Below are 27,428 nucleotides of genomic sequence, written 5' to 3' on the forward strand. Positions count from 1 at the left end.
TGTAGTGGTTTGAACATTGGACTGACTGGTGACCAGGATTTGAATGTCTGCTTAGCTATAGAAACGCATTGGATGACTTTGAACAAGTCACACTCTCTCACGCTTGTTTGGCACACAATGGTCCTCAACACGGCTACCAAAAAGGCATTTTCTATCATGTGTACTGCCCCAAGGATGTGAGTTCGCATAGCTTTTTGAGGTGGTGGGGACAACTAATTTCTGGAGGATGCCAGAAATCACTGCCCAGAAACTGTAATACTAAATGAAACCTCTCTTTTCAGACAAAACATACCTCTTGGCTTACAGAAGAGTAGGTTTTGGCTGACACTTTGTAATGTAAAGGTAATTTGGCCATAGAATCCAATATCTGTAGGGGGCTCTTTCCCACAACTGCTACCTCTGGATTTCCTGCACTAAGACATGGGTTAGCCTACCAAGCATCCCACAATGCCTCCTCCAACTCTATTTTTCACTTTCTGATATTTTTGACTGAGGTTGGTGGGCCATAACATGGGAAGTCACCTACCTTTCATGCTCTGCTTGTTAGATTTCTAGAAGGATAGATGGACTGGATGGAGTCTTGGTGTACTCCAATAATGCTCTTTTATCATCTTTATTTGCACTCCATTTGTGTCCTGTCATGAACTAACACTCATGACAGGGGAGCTGGGAATCACATGATCCTTCAGATGTTGCTGTATTAAAACTCCCAAGATTCCTCATCATTACCTGTGCTTAGGACTGGTGGGACTTGTAGTTCAACAACATCTGGAGAGCAGGATGATCACCATACCGGATAAATAGCAAGGGTTTTTATCTGTCGTTTCTCCCAGTTTTCTCTTTTGAACAATTCCAGTCCCAAGGATTGAAGAAGCCATGGCATAATCATACGAGGCAGCAAAACAGCAGTTAGCATTGGCATGCCTGCAACATGTTTGCTGATCCATGTCTCCTTTTTGCAACTGTAGCCTGTATAAATGTTTGCATTCCTTGTCATGGATCAAGTAGCTCATGCGCTGAAATATTAATAGCAGGCACGAAAGAAGAAATACCCATAAAACTATGACTACTAAGAAATATAATATAATCACAACAGATCCCACATTTAGAAACATACTCTGATATTATCAGCACCTTTCAGATCAATAGCATTATGTATATATGTTTGGATGTTAAAACTCACAAAGAATATATTACCATCTAGCTTGATGTCAGTAAATACATTTCTGTTTACAACTAATAATGCCATAGGTTTTTAAAGTATTCATTTGAGCACTTCAAATACCCATAAAATTGCTTGCTCTTTGTAGAATATGAATGTAGCCTCTCTGTTTGAAGTTGCAACTAGCTAGCAGACTTTACTAAGGGAATGTATATAAACACATTGATCTGAAAATCCAGAGCCTCATACCAACATTTCCTTTGAAAGTTTGGAGAGAGGAATTTCTTTTAAGTGAATGTTTACTACCGAAACATAGAAAAGGGTTGCAACACATTTCTAAGTATGGTCAACAACATAGGAGAACAGGAAGGGGGGGGGGATTTTAGGAGCTTTGGTCCAAAAAAAATAAGCTGTGCATGTAGGCAGGGAAGAAAAAGAGAGGCAAAGAGAGAAGAAGATACAGAAGGAGAAGAAGGAGAAACAGCAGGAGGAGGAGGGGGGCAGGTGGCTCTCATACCCAATGCAGCCATCTGTTCCCCAAAAATGACTTTTCCAACAGGAATAAAGGGTGGGGGGAGGCTGTCCAACACTTTCTTCTATTCTTCTTCTTCTCCAAAGACCTCATCACACTAGAACTTGGATCCACTTTAAATCCCCTTTAGGGAGAGGCCTTTAACAGCTCAGCCACATAAGTCCTGGGCCTCACCAAACTACAAACCCCAGAATTCTGCAGGAGGAAGAAACCGGATTAATGGTGTGATGAGGCAGCAAATGTCCCTCCAGCAGTTGCTGAACAAAGATATACTTTATTCCAGTGTTTCTCAAAGTCTGGTCTACCAGATGGTTTAGACCAATTCCCAGAATCCCTGATCATTGACCAAGGCAGCTGAGACTTCTGTGAGTTGAAGTTCAAAACACCTGGAGGATGAGAGTATGGGAATCACCGCTGTATATGCATATCTGCTTCTATTTGAAAGAAAAATAAGAAATAGTTGGCTTTTTATCCCTGATGAAAGCAACATCTTTTTAAAGAAAACCTTGGGACAAGTGAAAATGCTCAAGCTGGAACAATTGGCAGCTAAGCAGCAGGGATGCAACTGTGAAGGCTGCAAAATGAGGGTATTGAGCCCACAAAATAGGAGTATGGCAGTGAATATCCTTCATACTTAGAACTTATATATTCACATTCCCTTCTTTTCTTTGCATGTATTTGAGTCATTGCGGGAAAATAGAGCAGAACATAAATGATGATGATGATTATTATTATTATTATTATTTCCAAACTATGTTTTTAAATACTCAGCTGAACGTACTGCAATACTAGAACTTTAGGAACAGAAGAAGAAAAAATCATGATGGGACAGAATTCATATTTGGTAAAATGTTCTCATTTTGCCACCCCCAGACACCCATAGCTATAGCCCGGTCATACTAATATTGCATGCTACAACTACAATACAAAACATATATCCATCCAATTGAAAGGAGCCAAAAGTTCAAGATAAAATGGGCCCCTTTTGACCACTTCAGATTTTTTGTTAAAGAGACCTTGCTGATCCCAGATTTCCCAAAGGGTTTTGGCCCTGCTCAGATTTAGGGATTAATCTGACTTGGGTGCAAATCCTTAATAAATACAATAATAATAACCACCTATATGAAATATGGCTCAACATATATTGTGTGCCAATGTGTGTTATGAATTGCTTCCCTTCTCCAGTGTATATATCAAGCACATAAATACTGAGCACAAAACATTAAAATAAGCAGATCCCAGGGTGGAATCTTCAGAATGCAGGAAGGTTACTATTAAAATGGTCATGGCATAGCAGATTTGCCTTAACACACTAGGCATCCCTGTTTGGAAATGTACCTTAACAACTGATCATTAGGAGAGTCTTCCCTAGAGCTAATTTGCAATGTTTCCCATTGCAGCATGAATGAAAGAGCAAAATGCAAACATTTCCACTGGAGCCATTAATGAATCTCGGGAAGGGGGGGGGATGAGGATTAGATCTCTCATTATAGACAAGGAGACCAAAAGGAGGGGATGAGAGATTATAAAACAGAAGTTGAATACTCTAGTGTGCAGGGGCTGTAAACCATTTTGTTACACAATCCTTAATTGTATTATCATACAAAGCAGGTTTTTAGATACATTGGCTAAAGTTATCTCATCTTCGGAATTCCTCCAGTGGGCGCATCATAAAGTTGAACCAGATAGACTAAAATAACTATTTATTTCATAATTGAAAAGAGGATATAGACAGGGAATTGGTTTTAATATACCCTTTCTGACTGACATTAATAGGACTGAGAGCATTAATCATTCCGTTGATGTGATTAATCACTTAATGCATCACAGAATTATAGATCTACTCCCTCTGAAAAAGTGTTTGACAATGCCATTAAAGAAAGACAGACTTCCATAAGACATGGCCTCTCATCCTGCAGTGAAAAGGTGAAAGTTTTTTTTTAGTCCAAAAACCAAATTCAACATCAAGATCAAATTCTAGTAGAGCCTAAGGCAAAAACGTAGGACCAAAAATAGCAGCATAGTTTAGCTCAATGCTGGAACTGCCACTGAACCTTAAAAAGTCATCTCCATCTTTTAGGACTGGGACAAACCTATGCAATACTAAATAAACCCACAAAACAATAATAGCTGAAGAAATCCAGAACCCCAGGAGCCAAAACTGAGGGATTTTGAGCACTTCAGTCAAGTGAGATCTAATGAGACACATGTTCCTCATCCCTGTGATATCCATATACTTCCATTGTAAACCGTTCTTATTTCAAAGCAATGAACTTGGGGAGGAGGTCCACATTTCAAGTGGAATAAACGCCTTTAGCCCTAAACCATTATTAGTGCTATGGTTCTGTTTTTACTGCCATGACAACATCCCATGGAGTCCTGAGATTTTCTGTTTGGGAAGGAAAAATTAGAATTCTCAATGCAACAGCAAAAGGAGCCCAGAAAACTGAGGGATAACAGTTTGTGGAAGCATAGTGCTGTGACTGTGTTGTATGAGATGGCTGAAGCTTACTTGACTTGGCCTCCCCTGTAAGACAGTGAAGGATAGTCCAAATTTTGTTCTGGGTGTTTTGTACTTCAGATCACAAAATTCCTGATTGTTGGCCACGCTATCTTGGGCTTCTGATAGTTGAAGTCCAAAACACCTAAATGGCCAAAGATTGGGAAGCACTGTTCTAAGATGCGGCTTAGTCTTCTCTTTGAAATGCCTTCACATGTGCAAATGGACTGGTGTAGCTCTCATTGAAATGAGGAGGGCAGTCCCTTTGTGCTGCCAGTGAATTAATACCGCCTGTCTCACCCCTAGTCCATATGCTACCTTCCCACAGTTTGCTTTCATACTTGAATCCTTTCAAATCCAAGGATTTGGACTTTAGAGGGAGGGCATTTAGAACCCTCAGCCCAAAGACTAAATCCAAACTACAAAGCCCAGGATTCCATAAGATACATCCATGGTTGTTAAAGGGAAATGAATCATAGCCTGGTTCTTGTGTAAGGGTCCTTCCTAGCAGGAAGAGGATGATGGGAAGGTGACAGCAGCTAAGAGGGAACCAGGCCTGGGGCAGGGATAGAAAAACAGGATAAAGGGGCCAAAAAGAGCAGGGGAAAATGAATAGGAAGTGATGAGCATACAAAGGGGGGAATTGAAATAAAGGGAAGCAGAAGGAAGAAAAATAAAAGTGGGGGAATGGCAAAGGGAGGCAGTATCTGAGAGGCTATCAAGAGACAATAAGAAGCAAGGAAAATGGAGAAGAATGGGAAATAAACAGTGAAAGGATACAGTACAATATACACAAAAGAATAACAGTTTATATAATTTTTAAAAAGTACTTTTCTAGAAGAAAAGCAGAAATCTTTTTTCTCTCTCTTTCTCTATAAATTGATAGTTTAAATATGTATTTTGCCTGTTGTTTATGTTGTTGTAGTTTTCTGGGTGGTAGATATGTATCTCTTTTTAATTTTTCAGTTGATGTTGTTATGCTTTGTTATGGATATGATACTTGACAAACATGAATTTTAAAAAAACTGAGGGGAGAAAAGCAGAATTGGGTGAAAAGGAAAGCAAGGGCTAAACTCAAGCAGAACTCCTAGTGCCACCTGCCCTGACTACTAACCTATGTCTCTGTGGCACAAACAGGTGAAGACTGTAGCTGGAAGCAGGGGCGGTTCAACAGTTAGGCAAACTACGCGGTTTCTGAAGGCGCCATGAGACTGGAAGGGTGAAGCCTGCCTCCCTCTCCCTCCCTGGCTCCCCCACCCTCTTTGCGCCTTCCAATCTCTTCCCCCTCCCCCTCCCCCTCCTCCTGGGTCGGCAGAGGCCCCAGTGGCGGGCTTCGGTAGCTGTGGAGGATGGCGTCCACCACTGGTGGGAGGAGGTGGTGGAAGCGCCCTGCGGCCTCACAGTTCTCGGAGCCCAGAGGGGGGAGTGGTGTCACAGAAGTCACTGCCGCCGAGAGGAGGAGGAGGCGGAATAGGCGGAGGAGGCAGGGACAAAGCAGTGGAAGGAGAGGAAGGCCGTGCCTGGGCCTCCCTCCTGGTCCTCCATCCGCAGTGCCCTCTGCCCAGTCATGGCCTTCCTCTCCTTCCACTGCTTCGTCCACGCTGCCTCCACGGCCGAGGCCTGGCCTGCCTCCACAACCAGGCCTGCCTCCGCTGCCTGGCCTGCCTCTGTGGCCGCAACCTGGCCTTCGCGACCTGGCCTCCTGCCTGGCCATGTTCCAGAAGCTTTCTCTCCTGACAGTTAACCCACACTTATGGCAGGCATCCTCAGAGGTAGTGAGGTCTGTTGGAAGCTAAGTAAGTGGGGTTTATACATCTGTGGAAAGTCCAGGGTGGGAGAAAGAGCTCTTGTCTGTTTTAGGCTAGTGTGAATGTTGCAATTGGCCAGCTTGATTAGCATTTAATGGCCTTGCACATTCAAAGCCTGGCTGCTTCCTCCCTGGGGGCATCCTTGGTTGGGAGGTGTTAGCTGGCCCTGATTGTTTCCTGTTTGGATTTCCCCTGTTTTCAGAGTGTTGTTCTTTATTTAGTGTCCTGATTTTAGAGGGTTTTTTAATACAGCCCTATAACCAGAATATCAAAGCAGAATAAACCACAATATCTGCCTTGATCTGGGTTATCAGAGTCCACACTTCTATATAATCCAGTTCAAAGCAGCTATTGTGGATTATCTGCCTTGATATTCTGGGTTATATGGCTGTGTGGAAGGACCCTCAGGGCTCTTCCACACAGCCATATAACCCAGAATATCAAAGCAGAATAACCCAAAATATCTGCTTTGAACTGGGTTATCTGAGTCCACACTGCCCTATATCTCAGTTCAATGTTTGGTGCTAAATATAATAATTCCTGCATAACATGACACTGTATTGAACTGCTTTTTCTGTTGATTTGTTGTAAAATATGATGTTTTGGTACTTAATTTGTAAAATCATAATGTAATTTGATGTTTAATAGGCTTTTCCTTAATCCCTCCTTATTATCCAACATTTTTGCTTATCCAATGCTATTATTTTTCAGTGATTGGTTGGGGGGGGGCAAAATTCTGTTTTCTTACACTTGAAAATTACCTGGGGCCGGCCCTGGCTGGAAGCAAGTAGTAGAAACCCTAAGCTGCACCAAATACTGGTTTGAAAGGAATCTCTAGGCAAACTAAGATTTTTATGAGTGGAAGCTCCAATCCCATGTAGTTAGAAGCGCAGCTCAGGCAGGGGAGTAGCTCTGAGGCACACCAGAGACTTCATTAGGAGGTAATCTCCCTCCCTGCTGAACCCTAATCATGAGTCAAGAAAAAGTAGGGAAAACATTGGCTGTAATTATTGTTTTCTGGTTCCCTTTCCTGACATTCCTTTCTCACCAAGTTCCTGCGATCTCAAACCACACCAGGAAGTAGTCCTTCTGTTCATTTCTGTTTGGATATCTGTATGTGATCCTTTGTTTAGGGGGACCAAAAAACCCCAGAAATACAATGAAAAAATGATTCCTAATAATACGTTATTAAACACTGATTTAAAGACGATCATCTTTTGCTCTCTTTAATTTTACAGCCCTTTAAACAACTGCTCCATTGCTACATGGACTCCCAGCCAAACAGGAAGCCCATTGTTAGTTGCCTGAATTAAGTCAGTAGAATGCATTAATTTATGAGCTCCCCAGTGGGTTTTTATGACCTTCATACCACCTTGATGTCTTGAGCAAGCAAAGCCTCTCTCTCTCAGTGTGTACCATCCCAAATCAATCCCACCTCAGCAGTCTCCTTGGCAAGCACAAGGCGCTCATAAAACGCTCACATTAATATCATCCTACCATCTAAAAACTGACTAATTCCCAACACATGAATTCCATCCACCTCTTTCCTTGTAGGACATTTGGTGAGTGTGCAATTGGGCAGTTCCTCATTTATTGAAATTTATCTTCTGGTCCATTCCATACTAGGTCCCCTTTTTGTTTTATATGGAGAATAAAAAGGTTTTGTCATAGATCTCTTGACACGATTGAGACTCCCTTCCTTAGTGAAAATCTCTAGCATTTGTGGATGTTATGGAAGTGACCAGGTTTTATTGAATAATTGAAAAGGAAAGAAAGGGTGAAAAAGAAGGGAAGGCATGTCTACAGTCTTAGTTCTAAATCCAATTGCTGATCCTATATAAAGTAAATCCACTGAATCAGATACTAAATGTTAAATTAGCACTTACGTTAAGCATGTGATTTAATGGTTCTACTCCAGTTTGGCATCGCAGTTGGATTTAGGCCCTGGAGAATGCGGTCAATATTAATTTAATAAACAGAAAGCACAACTTCTGGATCATATTCTGGGGCCCAAAACATCTTTTGCTATAGATGCACAGATTCAAGAAACCAGACCTATTTTTCCTATCCTGTTTACCCCAAAATAAGACAGGTTCACATTAATTTTTGCTCCAAAAGATGTGTTAGGGCTTGTTTTTAGGGGCATACTTAGTTTTCCAAATTTACTTTTTTAATGAACTATATCTAAGTCATTTTTGAAATAAGGCTTAAATTTCGAGCATCCTCAGAAATGCTGAAAAATTGCAATAGGTCTTATTTTCAGGGTAGGTCTTATTTTGGGGAAAACAGGGTATCTATCAGTTCTACATACCTGGAATATGACCCAGTACAAGTAACATTTCCACTTGGCTCTCAATTGTTCTATAGGAATTTATTTTTAACCAGAGTTTGGGAGTGCTACTCTTTGCTTTAACTGTAATTCCCAGAATTCCCTTGGGTTTTTTTAAAAAAAAATCTGGGAGTTATAGTCCAAAAAGTAAATTTCCATATTATAAACCAGTCCAGAAAAGGTAATGGAAACACTGAATGAGCCCAGTGTAAAACAGATACTGCATCTCAAGACATTAATTTTTTTTAAAGAACAAGGGTAATTTTCTTCTCATTACATTCACAATATGATGGATTTCTCAGGAACCCTGTTCACATTGTCCATGTGGATTCCCAGCTTAGCTAAAATTTGTTCTAGACCATATCTTACATGTTAGTTGAATTCCAAACTGATTCTGGGACTATACTTTATTTTAAGGTACATTCCACAATCAAAGTCTAGCAATGCCAGAGAAATCTAGGAATGCTTGAAAGCAAAGTGTGAGTTGTGCTCTTAACTTTGACCTGGATGTTTGGCTCCAGACCATACACCATAAATCATGTTAAAATATTCATTAGAAAACCCCACCATTCTAATGGCTTAACCCTAACCCCTAAAAGCTAGCCCAAATAGATAGGCCATAAAGACACATGGCCTTTGCAGGCATCCAAAGGAAGAAAGTTCCAGGGATGTGAGTGGGAAGCGGCTGTCCATGAACCCTTGATGTCTGGATCTGAAGAAAATGTGCAGTCATTGAGAGAAGCCCTCTGTTGATTTCAGAGATGGTAATGGGACTCCTGTGTCTGCAATTTTCATGTAATTCTCTTCAAAAAGAAGATGCTCTTTTACTCCACCATAATATGAGGAAGCTTTTGAAGTCTCATGAAATGAATTGAAGCAAGATGTCAGTCCAATAAGTGCCAAATCTTTTTTAAAAACCTGCTATCCAAAGTGTCAAAGTGGGTTCCAACCCATTTTTTCTATGCATACTGTCAATGTCTATGCATACTGTCAATCTTCCTTTCCACCATTTCATCCTATACATTTATTTTCCACTTTCAATATAATTTATTACCTGTTCAGGTAAAACAGTTCATTTAAACTGTGTGCATCTCCTTAGAACCAACTCTTGCAGTTCTCAGTATGTCTTTCTGCCAATGTGTACAGAACTGCCTTCTGAAACTAATTTTCATCCTAGTAGTAAGCAGTGCCAGCCGCCTTAACTTCATATTTTTTTTAAAGTCGGTTTAAATCTATAATTTCTCATCTGAATGCAGACCACTGAAATAATACCACTAATGTTAACCCATTAGAATGGTAGAGGTTTCTAATTAAAATTTAATATTACTAATTCATCATCATATTACTAAATTCCTAATGTAATATCACTAATGTTCCAGTCTTTTAGCATACATACTGAACCCTGTTGGATGAGGAGAAGGGCTCTCCACATGATGGAGCTGTATGGAGCATACTTTGAACAGATTTGCTGAAAGCAGTCGAATACAGGCTAGTGATGACTGACTTAAATCCCATTTATTTCAAAGGGAATATTAGAAGCATGGTTAAATGGATTTTGGTTGCTGAAATGGGCATCTGTTTAACCAGTCTGTGGCGAAGCATTTCTGCTGCTGCAGCTATCTGCATAATGGTCTGGTCAGCACAGCAACTCTGGTGGTAAGAATATAATTGTTTGAAATCCATTTTTAATTAAATGACTTGTTGACAAGATTAGCCCTTGCATAATTTGGCTTGGCATCCAATTCCTAAACTCCAAAATTAATCTCACTGAGTACCCATTGCCTAGCAAATATAGGATCTGTGCATATTGTTAGTCTATAGGCTCTGGCAATGGGTAAGAACAACAGAGCCAAAAATGGCGTGGATATGCATCTTTGGCCCCTGTATAAAATTCCACTTGATCTGCTTTGAACTGGGTTATATGGCAGTGTGGACTCAGATGACCCAGTTCAAAATAGATATTGTGGACTATCTGCCTTGGTATTCCGGGTTATATGGCCCATTGTTTTCAAATGCATTGCAAATCCAAAATTCAAAATGGAACAATATCTTTATGAGAATGAACTAGATAGTGTGAAAGCTTTGGAGGTCCCTCTTAATGGGTTCTGGGGATGTCTGCTTCCAGATCACCTATCAATTCATGATGATCTCATGAATTTTGTAGGCTTTTCCTAGGAATACTTACCCGTTCTTTCTTCTAAAATATAGCCTATAAAACATGGTATTCGATGGCAGTCTTCCATTCAAGTACTTATTGTACCAGATACTTCTCAGACTGATGATGATGATGGCGAGGATGGGGAGAGTAACAGGGCAAATCAATGGCCATGAGTCACAGGAGCTTTCTGGGCTTGATCCCTTTGTTTCCTCCCCCATCTCCCCAAACTCCCCAACATCCTATATCTCGCGAGACTAAAGGATGTGGTATTTACATACGAAACAGAGGCCGGCTACTATTCCTTCCATCCACTCAGAAGCAGTAGTTTGAACAAGAAAGGCCGCGTGGATTGGGTTTTCAAAGGCAACGCCAAGTTAAAGGGGCAACGCCGCGGCATCGTATTTGCCTTCTTCCCCGCAAACATTGAGAAGGAAGAGGGATACGAGTTTTCTCTTTTACCTGCCCCTGCATCTGAGTTTGGCGAAAATGGAAAGCAGAGCTTGAAAAACTGTTGTTGTTCTTTGTTTGTTAAAGTTGCTAGAAAACACGGCGAGGATACGGCAAAAGCTTTGTTGTCACTTTTTCCCTATGCCTTCGAGTACTTTCTGATGTATGTCGACCCTAAAGAGACTCTGTCACAGAGATTTCTTGGCAAGATACCTACAGAAGCGTTTTGCCTTTGCCTTCCTCTGATGCTGAGAGAGTCTGACTTGCCCAAGGTTATCCCATTGCTTTCAATAGCTGACTGGGATTTCAACCCTGGCTTCCTGAGCCATAATCCAACACGCAAACCACAACACCATGTTGATTTATTATAACATTATAGTATCATCACTAGCTCCTGCCTTTTCATTTGGCTCTGTTGTACAGACTCTGGATTTGTAGCTGTGGTGTACTTAGGCCCCATCTACACTGCCACATAATCCAGTTTCTGGTCCCAGAATATCTGCTTTGAATTGGATTACATGTCAGTGTAGGAATATAATCCAGTTTGAGGCAGATAATCTGGGATCGCATACTGGATTATATGGCAAATTAGATCCAGCATTAGGGCTTCCAGACAGGCCCTATATCCCAGGATCTGATCCCAGGTTTTCTGCTTTAAACTGAATTATATGACTCCACATTGCCAGATAATCTGGGATAAACAGAAAACCTGGGATTAGATCCTGGGATATAGGGCCTGTCTGGAAGGGCCCTTAGGTTACTGAAAAAAGGGCCCGGTACTGGTTCTGGTTGAGGGCCATAGACTACAGAGGCACTGAAATTCTCCAGGAAACTATGATTATGATGACAATGTAGCAGAAATATGTTTGTGGTCATTAACACAGAAAGATGTTTGAGACACATTAACTTTGACTTCCCTGCTAGGGAGCTCTAATGCTATTTAGTTCAGGATACTGTGCCTCAGAACAATGGTTCTCTGGCTGTTCAGTACTTTGGTTTCCAGGTTATCCCACTATCATCCAGAGTAGATGGGGCTTCACCTCCAAAGCACTTAAAGGACCAATATTTGAAAAGCCATGCTGCACAAAAGGGAGGAAGAGGCAAAACCACCTCTCAGAATTCCTAAGAAGAATCTATGAAATACATGAGGTCACAATAAGTTGACAGGCCACTTGAAGGCACAGACAAAGAGAGTGATGTGGTGGTTTGGTCATTGGACAGTCAACCAGAGTTTGCCATTAAATGTTGGTTATACATGTTGGAAACTGCCCTGAGTCCCCGTGGGGGAGTGGGCAGTCTACAAATAAAATATTATTATTATTATTGACACAATGACATTGTATGACACAGCAAACAAGATAGATATGCTGGATTATTATTATTATTATTATTATTATTATTATTATTATTATTATTATTATTATTATTATTTCCTTGCTCTGCCTTGGAAAACCCCTGGCTGACCTTGAGCAAGTCACATATCCTCAGCCCCAAAAAATCCCATGACAGGGATTTCAAACTACATTATATGGAATTGTAGATGGGTCCTTAGGGAGCTGTGACAGGGAAAAACAGTATCAAACCACTATAATTCTGCAGAGTGAAACCTAAAACTGGGAGTAGGAGGTTCAGTGAAGATTGGAGCCTCAACCTAGGCAATGAACTCATCCTCACTGTAGAATGAATACTGTTTGAAACCGCTTGAATCGCCATGACTTAATGCTATGGAATGGCGGGGTATCAAACAACAGATCCCACGCTTCCATAGCACTGAGCCAAAGTGGTGCCAAACAGCATTCACTCGACAGCACTGGTTCCCAATCTATGGTCCGTGGACCACCAGTGGTCCGCAAGAATTAAAATACGGTCCACAACCTCACTGTTACTACTACAGATAATAACACAGTTCAATCAAAAAAAAATTCGTGAGTCTTCGTTTTTAGGCCTGTTCCTGGGATTATTTAGGGCGCTGATTCGGAAAATTGCATTTGGATAGACCACACCAGCTCTATATTATTAAATATGGTTTTCTGTGGGCGAGCAGGTGGCGGCTACTGGATGGCATATGTTCTGTACCAGAAACTGGAGCTGATGTGGTCTATCCAATGCAATTTTCTGAATCAGCACCCCAAATAACCAAACCGAATCTAAAATTGACCAAAAACTGATTAGTAACTCTTTTGGTACTAATGTTGGAGAGTGGTCCCTGGTAAAAGTGGTCCCTGACTTTAAAAAATGGTTAGGAACCACTGGAAGTAAATGAACCTGGCGAAGAGCGGGGATGAATGGGGGTCTCTCCCTCTTCCTTCTCAGCGGGAAAGAAATCCCAGGCCTCTCCCCTTTGCCTCGCTGGATGGCAAGCCCTTGCTCGGTTGAGGGAGACGGGGGTCCCCCTCCCGCGCCTCTTCCTGGCCTAGGAAAGGGATGCTAATGGGCCTGTCCCTTGCAATGGCAAGGTAAGGGGGGGGGGCCTGGGGGCGCCCCGAGGGGAAAGGAAGCCAGGCAGCCAATTTGTAGCCAGGGCCGCGATGGAGAGGGGCTTGATTGGGAAGAGAGAGGCGGGCGAGGGAGGGAGCGAGGGAGGGAGGGCAGAGAAGCGCTCGGCCAGGGACGCGCTCTCTTGGAGGGAGGCCACCGGGATGCTCCACGGCCAATCTGCTTCCCCCTGGCTTTCCCAGCTCGCGAGGCCGGGCGAGGGAGAGGGCGGAGGAACTTGCCTTTGCCCCTTCCCCAATCGCACACTGAACAAACCCGCCCCGGTTTCCTGACTCGACGGCGCCGCGGTGCCAGGCGGAGTGACGTCAGGAGCGGCCCTCCGCCCGGGAAAAGCCCAGGGCCCCGTCCCGGCTCGTCCGCCCCACTGCCGCCGCGCAGAGAGCTCCACGGACCCGCTCCTCGCCCCACGCCGAGGCCAAAGGGCCGCCCTCTCTCTACGGCTGCCTTTCCAGGGCTTCCCCTGGACACCCGCACACACCCCGAACGCCTTCCACGCCTGCGGGAGCCTCGGGGGCCCCATGGAGCCCACTCTGGGCGCTCGCTGAGAAGAGACTCCTTTCGGGACCCGCGAAGGAGGCCAAGGTAAGCCAGGCGTGACCAGAGGGGTGAGTGGGAAGAGTGTGTGTGTGTGTGTGTGTGTGTGTGTGGAGAGAGGGTCCCTCCAGTCCTGTCCTCCAAGCTTTTGGTCCCAGAGAGCGCGAGAAACGGCTTCCTCGAGGGGGCGGGAGGGAGAGAGGGAGGGAGGGAGGGAGGCCGCGGGGAAACAGGCTCCGGCGTGACTCCCCAGCATCCCCATCTCGGGCTGGAAGCCTCTCCCTCCTCCTGGTCACTCCCACTCACCCCAAACACACACACACTCAGCCTTCCGCCACAGCCCTAGAGGGCAGGGCTCCGTCCCCCACTTGGGAAATCATGTCCCCCTTTCTCTCCTTCCTCTTGCTCATCTTCTTCTTTTCCTCCGCTTCGTCTTCTTCCTTCTTCTTCATATTCTTCCTCCTCTTCTTCTCTTCTTTTTAAATCGTTTTCTTTTTCTTCCCCCTTTTCTTATCCCTCCTCTCTTTCTTCTTTTTTGTCTGCTCCATAGAATCCTAGAATTGGAAGAGATCTCACGGGCCATCCATTCCACCCCCCTGCCAAGAAGCAGGAAAATCGCATTCAAAGCTCTCCCGACATATGGCCATCCAGCCTCTGCTTAAAAGCCTCCAAAGAAGGAGCCTCCACCACAGTCCGGGGGAGGGGGGAGAGAGTTCCACTGCCGAACAGCCCTCACAGTCAGGAAGTTCTTCCCAATGTTCAGGTGGAATCTCCTTTCCTGTAGTTTGAAGCCGTTGTTCCGCGTCCTAGTATCCAGGGCAGCAGAAAACATCATCCAATTTCATCCATTTCTCTTTCTTCCTCTCCTGATTCCTTCTTTTTCGTTCTCATTGTCTTCCTCTTCCCTTCCTTTTCTTCATCAACTTATTTTTCTCCCCCTCCTTTTATTTTTTATTTGCTTTATTCCCTTTCCTCTCCTCTTCCTATTTGTCTTCTTTTCTCAATTTTCTTTTCTGTCATCATTTTCTTTTTCTTCCTCCTCCTATTCCTCTTCTTGTTCAAGTTTTTTATTTTCCTCTTCCTCTTCCTCGCTCTCTGAATTCCGCCTCTTTTTCTTCCATCTTCTTCCTCCTACTCCTCTTCTTCTTCATTTCCATTTTCTTCCTCTTCTTCTTATTCATCTTCTTTTTCTTCTTCATTTTCTCCCTCTTCTTCATCATCATTTTCTTTTTCTTTCTCCGCCTCCTCTTCCTTTTCTTCATTATTTTTTTTCATTTTCTTCCTCCTCTTCATCACTTTTTCCTTCCCCCTCTTCTTATTCCTCTTCCTCCTCTTCCTTTTCTTAATCAATTTCTTTTCCTTACCCCTCTTCCTATTCTTCCTCTTTTTCTTCCTTACCCTTGTTTAGTTATATCTTTCATTTTCTTCCTCATCCTCCTCACCCTTCTTTTCTTTCCCCCTCTTCCTCTTCCTCCTCCTTTCCCCGCTTCTTCATGGATTTCTTTTTCTCCCCCCTCTTCTTATTCCTCCTCTTTTTCTTTTCATTGTCCTCCTCCTCCCCTTCCTTTTCTTTATCATCATCTTCCTCTTCCTGTTGTCGAAGGCGTTCATGGCCAGAATCACTGAATTGCTGTGAGTTTTCCGGGCTGTATGTCCCAGAACTTGAAGCATTATCTCCTGACGTTTTGCCTCTATGGCAGGCATCCCCAGAAGTTGTGAGGTTTGTTGGAAACTAAGCAAGTGGGGTTTATATATCTGTGAAATAATGTTCGGGACAGGAGAAGAAATTCTTCTCTGAGGCAAGTATGAATTCCTGCCTGAGGGGATTCCTTTGTTGGGAGTGTTGGCTGGCCCTGATTGTTTCATGTCTGTAATTCCCGTTTTCAGAGTGTTCTTTATTTACTGAAGCCATTGAAATCCACAAACATGTGAACAATTTTAAGAGAAAGGAGGAAACCATGAAAATGAACAAAATCTGTCTACTGGTATTAAAAAAAAAACCTAAAATCAGAACAGTAAATAAAGAACAACACTGAAAAGAGAAGGAATTCCAGGGAGGAAACAATCAGGGCCAGCTAAAACCTCCCAACAAAAGATTCCCCCAGGCAGGAAGCTGCCAGGCCTTGAAGCTGCAAGGTCATTCAATGCTAATCAAGGTGGCCAATTGCAATATTAACAGGCAAGAGTTCTTTCTCCCCCTCTGGACCTTCCACAGATATATAAACTTCCCTTGTCTAGTTTACAACACACCCCACAACCTCTGAGGATGCCTGCCATGGATGTGGGCGAAACGTCAGGATAGAATGCTACTGGAACATGGCCACACAGCCCGGAAAACTCACAGCAACCCATCTTCCTTTTTGCAGCACTTTTCCTTCTTCCTTTCTGCTCCTTCTGTGGACCGTGGGCCTTAAGTCTCTCCCTGCCCCCTAGCTGCCCCCCTCCCCATTGCCCCCCCCCCCGCCTTCCCTCCTTGGGTCTTCGGCGCGGCTCCCCTAATTGCGTCCCGGGCTTAGCCTTGAAGTTGCAAGTCCTTGACATCTTTATACCTTGTATAAATTCTCGAGGGCTCCTGCGCTTCGTCAAATCTGACAAATATGCCCGCAAATATCCTTCCGCGGCGAGGCTGGCTTGGGGGGGGGGGGGGGGTGCGGCCTGGCTGTTCCTTCCTCCGGGCAGAGGCCCCTCGGAGCCGGACTCCTCTCCGGGCGGCGAAGGGAAGCGAAGGGAAGGGCCCCGGGCGGCGGAGGCCGAGCCACGACCCTCCTCCTGCCCATGACAAGCAACGCGCCCTGAGGCTCCTCATAAACGTTGTATTTTTATGGAATTCGATGTTCTTTTTATGGCCGCAGCTACTTGATCAGTCCTGAAGGCTTCTTCCGTGTGTGCAAGATCTCTCTCCCAGGGATTCAAATCTGGCCAGCTGCTGAAAACGCTCACTTAATATTTTACAGGTGTATTTGTCTAGAACTCATGTAACTGTTGCTTATGAATTATTATTATTATTATTGGGTGGCAGTGAGTTTTCCGGGCTCTATGGCCAAGTTCCAGAAGCATTCTCTTCTGTGATTTCGCCTGCATCTATAGCAGGCATCCTCAGAGGTTGTGAGGTCTTTTGAAAACTAGGCAAGAGGAGTTTAGATATCTGTGGAAGGTCCAGGGTGGGAGAAAGAACTCTTGTCTTTCCGGGCCAGCTGACACCTCCTAACAAAAGATTCCCCCAGAAGTAAGCAGCCAGTTCTTGAAGCTGCAAGTCCATTCAATGCGATTCAAGCTGGGCAATTGCTAAATTAACACTTGTCTCAAACAGACAAAAGTTCTTTCTCCCACGCTGGACTTTCCACATATATATAAAATCCTCTTGCCTAGTTTTCAACAGACTTCACAACATCTGAGCATGACTGCCATAGATGCGGGAGAAACGTCAGGAGAGAATGCTTCTGGAACATGGCCATACATTTCGGAAAACTCACAGAAATCCAGTGATTCCAGCCATTAAAGCCTTCGACAACACATTATTATTTATTATTCAGACTATTTTGGTTGTTATTTCTACTCGGGACTTGTATAATTTTACTAATTATTATTATTATTTTTTAGAAATGGGACTGAAAAGGGATGATTTTATACCGCCAGAATATTGTGCTTTTAAAAAAAATAGACCGAAATAAATATCCGATCTAACTAGGAAACTGGAAGTGAGCGTTTCAATAACAGAGAAAATCAAAAATACTGGACTGACGTAAATGAAAAAGATATAGGAAACTAAACTGCGGCTCCTTAAAACGCAAATGAAAATTATGGCATTAGTAAAGAATCTATTTCTTTAAAAAATCACTTTAACTAAGAGTACTTCCACACAGCCATATACCCAGAATATCAAGGCAGAAAATACCACAATATCTGCTTTGAACTGGGTTATCTGAGTCCACACTACCATATATCCCAGTTCAAAAGCAGATAATGTGGGATTTTATTCAGCTGTGTGGAAGGAGCCTAACTGTTCTGCTAAGGTGTTGGGGATAATTTTTGTTTCCTTCTACGATTTAGAGATTCGGCCTTAGTGAGCGTCCTTTACACTCGATGTGTGGTTTAGTCGAATTAAAGCATATTGACATGGTCCACAAATATAAAGTAGGTTTACCCATTAGGCTTTAAGACTCAAAACGCACAGCTCTTGACAAAAATAGAACCTGATTTTCATCTTGAAAGGGGCTCCAACTCTTTAAAAACTGCACTCTAACTGCCAAGTCCTTTTTCTATCGAGATGAGTTACTTTTTACAAAAATCACACATATGTTTCAAATCGGGCTGTGAGTTCCTCAACGGGCTTCAATCCAAGCAAAACTCTGGTGAAAATGGATTGGGAATTAGAAGCCTTTTACCCCAATGACATAAGAAGGAAAGCAATTGTGTAGACAGTCAATATAGGTTATAGCTTGTTGAGATGGTGACACTTCCAGCCCCAGTCCTCCCAAAGGATAAGTACCACTTCTTCTAAGACTTGAATTGGTCCCTAATTTGGAAAAAACCAAACAAGGTCTTGGTCATCGATTTTCTGGTGGGTGAAGGAGAAACAGTGGTCCGGTTGTTGTAGAAAGCTTTCATGGCTTTCACTGGGTTGCTGTGAGTTTTCCGGACTGTATGGCCTTGTTCCATACAGTCAGTTAACCCCGCCCAACAAAGGATTCCCCCACGCAGCAAGCAGCCAGGCTTTGAAGCTGAAAGGCCATTCAATGCTAATCAAGGTGGCCAGTTGCAACATTCACACTTGCCTCAAACAGACAAGAGTTCTTTCTCCCACCCTGAACATCCCACAGATATATAAACCCCACTTGCCTAGTTTCCAACAGATCTCACAACCTCTGAGGATGCCTGCCATAGATGTGGGCGAAACGTCAGGAGATAATGCTTCTAGAACATGACCATACAGGACCGAAAACTCACAGTAACCCAGTTCATATTATTATGTTTCTACACGGGATACAGACCTGCGCTCTCCAGATATGCAGTTTGACTCCTCTTTAACTGCCATGGCTCAGTGTTAGGGAATCCTGGGAGTTGTAGTCCGTGAAGCACCCGCACTCTTTAACAGAGACGCCATGGAGCCATGGCAGTGAAACTAGTATCAAACTAACTGCGTTCATTTTACAGTGCGTGCACACCCATAATCTTGGGGAATATCCCATTGAACCCAGAGTGATTGATGCAGGAGTAAACGTAGGCTCGGGTTGCATGTCAACTCCTGCCCAACATTACCCGCCTTGTTCCAGTGTGAAATGGCTTTCTAGGTGAATACTATTTTCTATTCACTTTGATTTATTTTGCATCTAAAAAGGAGGTTCAGTTTCAAACCGCTGCCATTTCCCTTTCTCCGGATCTTTGTTGTTGTTGTTGTTGTTGTTGTTTCCTTGCTGAGTGCCTTCAAGTCGACTCTGCCGTTCGCGGACCGGTTTGCTTGGCAAGATTTGTCCGAAAGGGATCCTCCATGGCCTTCCTGGGGTGAGAAAGTCTTGGCAGAATGAATGGAGTTTGACACCCCTTTTATTGCCATGCTATGGAATCCTGAGAGCTGGAGTTTAGTGAGGCAGAGATGGCTAAAGACCTTGCCAAACTACAGCTTCAATGCTTCCATAACATTGGGCCATAGCAGTTAAAGTGGTGTCAAGCTCTATTCATTTTACAATGTGAGTCTCCCAGTGGGTTCCAGGATCGAAGTGGGATTCTGAATCTCCAGAATCATAATCTAAGTCGCTGGTTCCCGATCCTCCTCCTGCAATGTATCTGTTCATATTTAAGTCCTGGGAGAGGGCGAAGAATTGATCTGTGCCTGGGATGATGCCATTGTCGTCTCATATAAATCAGTGAAAAAATCCACTACGAGTTGCAGATGGTATGAATGAAACCCAGATTCTCTGTGTGTAAGTCTTTACCAAGACATAACACCTCCCCGGTTAAGCCTGCCCAGAATGGCATTGCTTGGGGTGCCCGTAAACCAGAAACAACTAGAAGGCACACAACAACAACAACACAGCCGCTCTCGAGCCCTGCTTTCTTCCTCCTGTTTCCCCAAGGATCCCTGAAAGGCTTCGACCCATGGCAGGCCATTTTGAAAGGCCATTCTGCCATCCCTCGGGGCACGAAGGCTTCCTTCCAAAGAGATCTAAGCTCTTCCCTTTCCCCTCGACTTCAAGGGAAGCGAATGAACTTTCCTTTTAGCCACTACCGTGCTGGGCCCACCTTTCAAAAGGATTCCCTTTCAGAGAAATGCTCGAGGGCGAAACGATCCAAAATAAACGAACTGGGGGCGCGTCTAAAGGGCAAAATTAATAGGGACAGTGCCTTTGCTTCTCCGTCGGGTGTTGAAGGCAGTGAGGCTGAAAATCTGTTTTAGAAAGGAAGCAAGAAAATCCGTAGACCACGATTTGCAGCAAAATCTGTGGTCCAATCGGTTGAAACGTGTGTTTTCTTTTCTTTTCTTTTGTTTTTTGTTTTTGTTTTTTTTTTTGTCAATGGGGGCGAGGAGGTGGCGTGGAGATGGCTCACTATCTTGAAATACGTTACAAAGATATAGTCAGTGGCCCTTGAAAGGGCTTTTTTGGCTGAGGTTTTCTCCATTTGTTTCTTTCGATGTGGAAAAAGAGATCCACAAAGATACATTCTGTTTTTTTTTAAAAAAATTCAACCATTGTTCTTACTTGAGGAAAAGGATGGTGGTGATGGCGGTGGTGATGACGATTGGAAGGCGGAAATAGCAAGCCTGTAGTGGTTCATGGGGGGGGGGGGAGAGAGACAGGATCCCTTCCCGGCTGGCTCACCTTCAGCGGCCTCCCGCACAAACTCCCGTTTCCCCCTTTTCCCCTCAATAGATTGGAAAACAAGTCTGTTCCTAGAAGAAGGGGCAGGCTGACCCTCATGGGACTCAATCTTTTCCCTTTTTTTCTGTCAAACTCATTTCAGGAGGGCTATCCGAGTAAACTAGACCCCCCCCCCCAAAGGCACCAGATCCCAAATGATTTTGGAAGCGCATAGATAGATAGATAAATAGATAGATATTCATATACCGTATTTGGTATATATATATATAAACTAATTATTTTAATGTGTTGTCGAAGGCTTTCATGGCCAGAATCACTGGGTATTTAAAAAAAACCTCTAAATTCGTGACAGTAAATAAAGAGCATCACTCAAAAAACAAAGGAATTTCAGACATTAATCAATCAGGGCCCGCTGCCAGCTCCCAACAAAGGATTCCCCCACGCAGCAAGCAGCCAGACCTTGAAGCTGAAAGACTATTCAATGCGAATCAATGTGGCCAATTGCGACATTCACACCCGCCTCCAACAAGCAAGAGTTCTTTCTCCCACCCTGGACCTTCCATAGATATATAAACCCCACTTACCTAGTTTTCAACATACCTCCAACCTCTGAGGATGCCTGCTATAGACGTGGGAGAAAGTTCAGGAAAGAATGCTTCTGGAACATGGCCAGACAAGTCGGAAAATTCACAGCAATCCTATGATTTTTAACTTATGAATTTTAACGTGCATTTTATTGACGTGGTCTTGTGTGTATGTTGTTATATATCTTTTAATAATGTTGTGTTTGATCGCTCTTTTTAACCCTGTTGCACCCAGCCGCAAGGAGAAGCGGGTAATATGTTTGTTACTGCTGCTGTTATCATTACCATCACCAAACTCTCCGCCAGCTCCCTCCTCCGTTCCTCTGTGAGTCGGGGCGGGGGGGGGGGACGTTGAAAGAAGTTGGCGAAGGGATTCGGGGGAGGGATTTGCCTCAGGCCTGGTGTTGTTTGGCGGGTCGTGGGGCCTGCAGTTCTGGGGCAAGAGGGGTCCCGACGCCAAGCGGAAACCCCGTCCCTTTTCCGGGAGGGAGGAGGGGTCAGGAGCCTCTTTTCCTCCCCACTTTTGGCCCGCAGGTTAACACGAGGAGGCCGGGAACGGGACGACAGCCACCGATTCGGCAGCCAGAGAGCCTTGGGGTGTCGTTTGTATCTGTCAGGATGAATTAAGCCTTCGGTCTTTCTGGCCCCCTTCTGTAGTCCCTTCTCCCCTTGGACAGCAATGTATGAAAGACTTCGCCTGGTGCCTCGTTCTGCCTTGTCTCCTCCTATTAGAATGCAGACGGGCCTCCCCGCTTCTTCCCGCCCACGGGAATTCCCGCGAGTGGAAAAGTGGCAGGACTCTGCCTTCTTCTCGACTGGGTTGCTGTGAGTTTTCCGAGCTGTATTGCTATGTTTCAGAAGCATTCTCTCCTGTCGTTTTCCCTGCATCTATGGCAGGCATCCTCAGAGGTTGTGAGGTCTGTTGGAAACCAGTCAAGTGGGGTTTATATATCTGTGCAATAATGTTTAGGGTGGGAGAAAGAACTCTTGTCTGTTGGAGACAAGTGTGAATGGTGCAACTTGCCGCCTTGATTAGCATTAAATAGCCTTGCATCTTCAAGGTCTGGCTGCTTGTTGGGAGGTGTTAGCTGGCCCTGATTGTATCCTGCCTGGAACTCCTCTGATTTATTTACTGCCTTTATTTTAGAGTTTTTTTAAATATTGGTAGCCAGATTTTGTTCATTTTCATGGTTTCCTCCTTTCCTCTGTATTTACTGTTTGCTTCATGTGGCAGTGTCGATGGGCTACTTTGTTGGACTTCCATCCCCGGTGTGCTGACTGGGGAGTTCTGGGAGACATAGTCCCCGAAAGCTTCCTCGGAGTCTCGTAGGCAAAGTCGGAGAGAGGGGGAGGGAGAGAGAGCAGGTAGGTGGTCCTGGACCATCGATTCCACTAATCTGCTTTTTCTAAACTGACTTTATCCACTTCTCGGGGGCTTAAAGCTGGAATGTCACTCGAAGGACCCGGTGGGCGCCTTGGCAGGCCGGGATCCCAGGCAGCAGAAGCCAGTCTGGCAGTGTGAGCTCCCCATTCTCCTTTCAAGGGGGAGGATAACGCAATGAAGCTAAAAGGGGGCTTTGCCTTCGGGCAGGGAGGCGGGAATGCAAACATGGCTCCCAGTATTGGAAATAACTGCACCCAGTTTCTGGGCACATATCCTTTTGGAACTAAATAGCAACCATAACCTTATTGAAAAGGAAAAATGATGTTCATATCCATTTGGAAAATGTGAATCTCCATGAACATGTGGAGACCACCTTTTAAAAACCACTAGTCAAGAAAGCATGATCTTGTTAAAAGTCAACTCTCTGAACAACTGATATTCACAAGCATTCACGTAATGGCACACAGGTAACTCAGCTGTTAAACTAAAGAGCCATGTCTTTAAACTGCCAAGGATAAAGACATGCCACTACAAAAATATATTTGGTTAGCAGAAGATGGTTGTTTCTTTTGAGTTGAGATTGCAGTTACAGTTGCCCAAAAGATATGCACTCCCTTGAAACCTCTTAGTTTAAAATATGCACTCGGAGATAAGCAAAACAAAACAAAAACAAACTCTTCTTTGAAAAGTAACATATCTTGTTTACTCACAAACATCTTGAATTTATTCATCATATGGGCACATTTCTTATTAAAGTTCAGTTATAGATAGAATGTAGTTCCCTCTGTGTTGAGTACACAGGGTATCATTCTTAATCAATCATCCATAGTTTTTAAGTATAGTTGTACTCACTGAAGTCCATAAGTCACACTCCTGTACTGAAGTACAAACAGCAACATGCATCCACCTCCACTGAGGTGTAAAACAGATTTAACACACTGAAGTCTATAATCACACATATCCACCTCCATTGAACACAAAATGGAGCCCTGAGTCTGAACATGCTCAGTGCAATCACATGTCTATAACCCCTCCCACACCAAAGAGGTACAGTCAAACTGACAAATCAACATACACGTAGAATACAGGTTAGCAAATAAACAGTGAAAGGCTTGGGTGGTTGCTATTTCCAACACCCAGCGCCTAGGCTTCCCTAGGGGCATCTACACAGTGCAATGAATACAGTTTGGCACCACCCGAACTGCCAGGGATCCATGCGATATAATCCTGTGAGTTGTACTTTGGAGAAGTACCAACTCTCTTCGGCAAAAGAAGCTAAAGACTTTGTGATGCCAAACTGCATTCATTCTGGCCCAGTTTGAATGAGGTTCCAGGTCCGAAAGCAGCCCTCGGAAGAGACACGACCGAGGCCCTTGCCTTCTCTTTCCTTCTCCGCCCCTCCAAACAAGCCCCCCTCCGCCGGCATCTCTAGACCACTTCTCCTCCGGTCGAGAGCGGAGGGATTCTGTTTCTTCGACACAAGAAATTGTGGGAACTGTTGTTTCCTCTCTCCGCTCCCCGCTTTCCCTCTTCCTGTCTTTCTCCCCTTCCTTCCTTCCTTTTGTTAGGCTGGGTTCCAAGTGTTGCCTGCCGATATAGTGGGTTTATTCCAGGCATGGGCCAACTTGGGCCCTCCAGGTGTTTTGGACTTCAACTCCCACCATTCCTCACAGCCTCGGGCCCCTTCCTTTTCCCCCTCGGCCGCTTAAGCGGGCCTGAGGCTGTTCGGAATGGTGGGAGTTGAAGTCCAAAACACCTGGCGGGCCCAAGTTGGCCCATTCCTGATCTATTCTGACCGGGACTGAGTGGGGTCTTTCCCCCTCTTCTTTCTGGCAAACGGTTCAAGGAGCTGTTTTATTGTCCCGCGTAAAATAAAATGCTCTATAAAACCCCGCCTGGCCCTGGATGGCTGCCACGAGGGGAGGCCCGTGGGGCGCCTCAAGCGGCGCAGCCTTTCCCCCCTCCGCTGGGAGTCAACCGAGACCAAAAAGGGGGCGAGGGATACCGAGCCCGAGACCCTTTGAACCGCCACACCTCGATGCAATGGGATCCTGAGAGCTGAAGCTTAGTTGACACGGTCTTTAGCCAATGCCTCACCAAACTACAACTCCCAGGATTCCATAGCACTGAGCCATGGCACTTCAAGCTGTGTCGGGCTGCATTCATTCTGCAGTTAGAAGGACCCCGAGAGAAGCCTCCCTTCCCATCCATCAAATGTGTTTGGAATCGAGACTCCGAGGCGGACTCCCAGTTCGACTCCAAGCCCTCTGTGGATACAGAGACCTCGTTTCAGGAATCTTCATTTATTGAGCCAGATACCTCGGTTGTCTTGCCTACGTGGTTTCGGACTCCGTTGGGGAGAAAAGTCTTACCCAAAGCCCATCCTTTCCTCCTTTAAACGTCAGTACTGTATTCCCTTCCTAATAAAAGACCCCTGAAACCGTGCTTCACTGTCGGCTCTGTTGTTGGGTTTTTGTGGGTTTTCCGGGCTGTATGGCCATGTTCCAGAAGCATTATATCCTGACGTTTCGCCCACATCTATGGCAGGCATCCTCAGAAGTTGTGAGGTTTGTTGAAAACTAAGCAAAGGGAGGTTTATATCCCTGGAAGGTCCAGGGTGGGAGAAAGAACTCTTGTCTGTTGGAGCAAGTGTGAATGTTGCAATTGGCCACCTTAATTGGCATTGAATGGCGCCTGGCTGATTCCTGCCTGGGGTAATCCTTTGATGAGTCTTGTTCTTTATTTACTATTCTGATGTGTACTGGTAGCAGATTTTGTTACTTTTCATGGTTTCTTCCTTTCTGTTGAAATTGTCCACATGTTTGTGGATTTCAATGGCTCTGTTGTTGTTGTTGTTGCCAAGGGACGCTTCCCGTTTGATGGCTGTGGCGTGGGATCTGGTCTTTTGTTGCCACAGCCAAGTGGACCTTTGAACCTTTGGAGACTCGAGTGGGGCGTGTTTTAGCACTGGGATGAGAGCGATTTACCTTCCGTGGAGGTGAGTGCTTCAGACTGAATGTAGTCATTGGCTCAAATGGCCGTCTTGATGTAACGGTCTGAACATGGGATTGGGATTTCGAAGGATCTGGGTATCCACTTAGGCAAGTCCCATCTTCTCGGTCTCAGGGTCGATGGTAAACTTCATGATTGCGTGGCCATGTCTAAAGGGACAACAGCACAGCTTCGTTTATGGGTGCTCCGGGTCCACCTATAGAAATAGTGTTGATGGGTAGGTGTGGGTGTTATTCTATACTTCTTTAGGTTGTATTGTTTATATCCTTGAGGTCTAGACTCTATTACTTGCTACACCAAACAACCAGATCGATTAATCCGATTTCCTGGAGTTTAATCGGTTTTTCTTTCAGCCCCTTTATATCTAGCAGCCGGAGCCCCCGTGGCGCAGTGGGTTAAACCCTTATGCCGGCAGAACTGCTGACTTGAAGGTTGGGTTGCTGACCTGAAGGTTGCCGATTCAAATCCAACCCGGGGAGAGCATGGATGAGCTCTCTCTGTCAGCTCCAGTTCCATTGGGGGGGGGGGGGACATGAGAGAAGCCTCTCACAAGGAAGGTAAAACATCAACACGTCCTTGCAGACGGCCAATTATCTTACACCAAAAGCGACTTGCGGTTTTTTAAGTCTCTCCTGACAGGAAAAAAAATCTAGCATTTGCCGTTTAAGACAAAGGTGTTTGGAGTTGCTGGGAGAGTCTGGGCGTAAGTAAAATGAAAGAAAGGGCATAAGTAAAAAAAAAATACCGAAATGGAATATATGCTAAATATTACGGAGAGCATTTTTTCCTCTTAGTCTGGATCTACACTGCACATAATGCACCATATGGTCAGTGTTGATCCATAAAATCTAGTTCAATACAGTTCAGTCTGCATTATATGGCAGTGTAGATTCAGCTTCAGAGATACAAAGTAAAGAGCAATCATCTTTAATTGTGGAGACAGCTCAAGGGGGAAATCAATAAAATACTCCAAGTCCACTGGTGGTCAACGGGGAGGGTGAAGCCTAATATAGTTATAAGGGGTATGTTTTAACTCCAAAGGTCAGTAGAGAGGTCCGATGCAAGCCCAAGCGAGGGTCCTGCGCCCAATGGGTCCTGAATGTGAATGCGCCTGCGGTGGGTGCGTGCCTGCTTCGCCCATGGAAAGCCTCGAGACTTAAATGGGAACCAGGCCCGACATCTCCCAGTGATGGCTGCAATCTGGAAATCATTTTCGACAGGGTATTGGAAACTGATTTTGGACTACAACTTTTGGAAAGGCGTACAAAGCAGCTGTTGATATGAGAGAAAACACCCACTCACCCCTAACCCTTGCGTCCTCAGATAATCAGCTAAAAGGTAACTTACTCCGTAAATTATGGAGTCCATTTCGCTCAGAAGGGAGTGCCAGTTAAACTCAAGGCGAAAGTGTGCACAGGAAGGCAGCTTGAGGGGTTCCCTTTTTCACTGGGCCTTTGACGGTAAGGGGTGGTCGGGGGGCCTGGATTGTTGGCCTGGGCCTCATGCTATAGTGACACTAAATTACTTATATAAGTTATACACTGCATTTAACAACTAGCTAGGCTTCGTTTAATGTTTCAATACAATTCCTTATAGTGAACAAACACAACTTCAGCCAGCCTGGTGCTCCATTTCAGATCTCTTGCATTTGAGAACAACCACCA

General features: G+C 44.5%; 1 protein-coding gene across 2 annotated transcripts in view; it reads left to right on the forward strand.

The window, feature by feature from the left end:
* Nucleotides 1-13,557: 13,557 nt before the first annotated feature.
* Nucleotides 13,558-27,428, forward strand: part of pitx1 (paired like homeodomain 1) — a 71,813-nt gene continuing 57,942 nt past the window's right edge. Inside the window, exon 1 of one of the 2 annotated variants that reach the window (XM_062970348.1) lies at nt 13,558-14,014. The gene's annotated coding sequence lies outside the window, so the exon portion shown is untranslated. Of the gene's footprint in view, nt 14,015-22,445; nt 22,734-27,428 lie in introns of those variants that run through there. The other variant, XM_062970349.1, reaches the window with a different exon arrangement.

The sequence above is a fragment of the Anolis carolinensis genome, chromosome 2 (genome assembly GCF_035594765.1).
Source record: "Anolis carolinensis isolate JA03-04 chromosome 2, rAnoCar3.1.pri, whole genome shotgun sequence".
Lineage (NCBI taxonomy): Eukaryota > Metazoa > Chordata > Lepidosauria > Squamata > Dactyloidae > Anolis > Anolis carolinensis.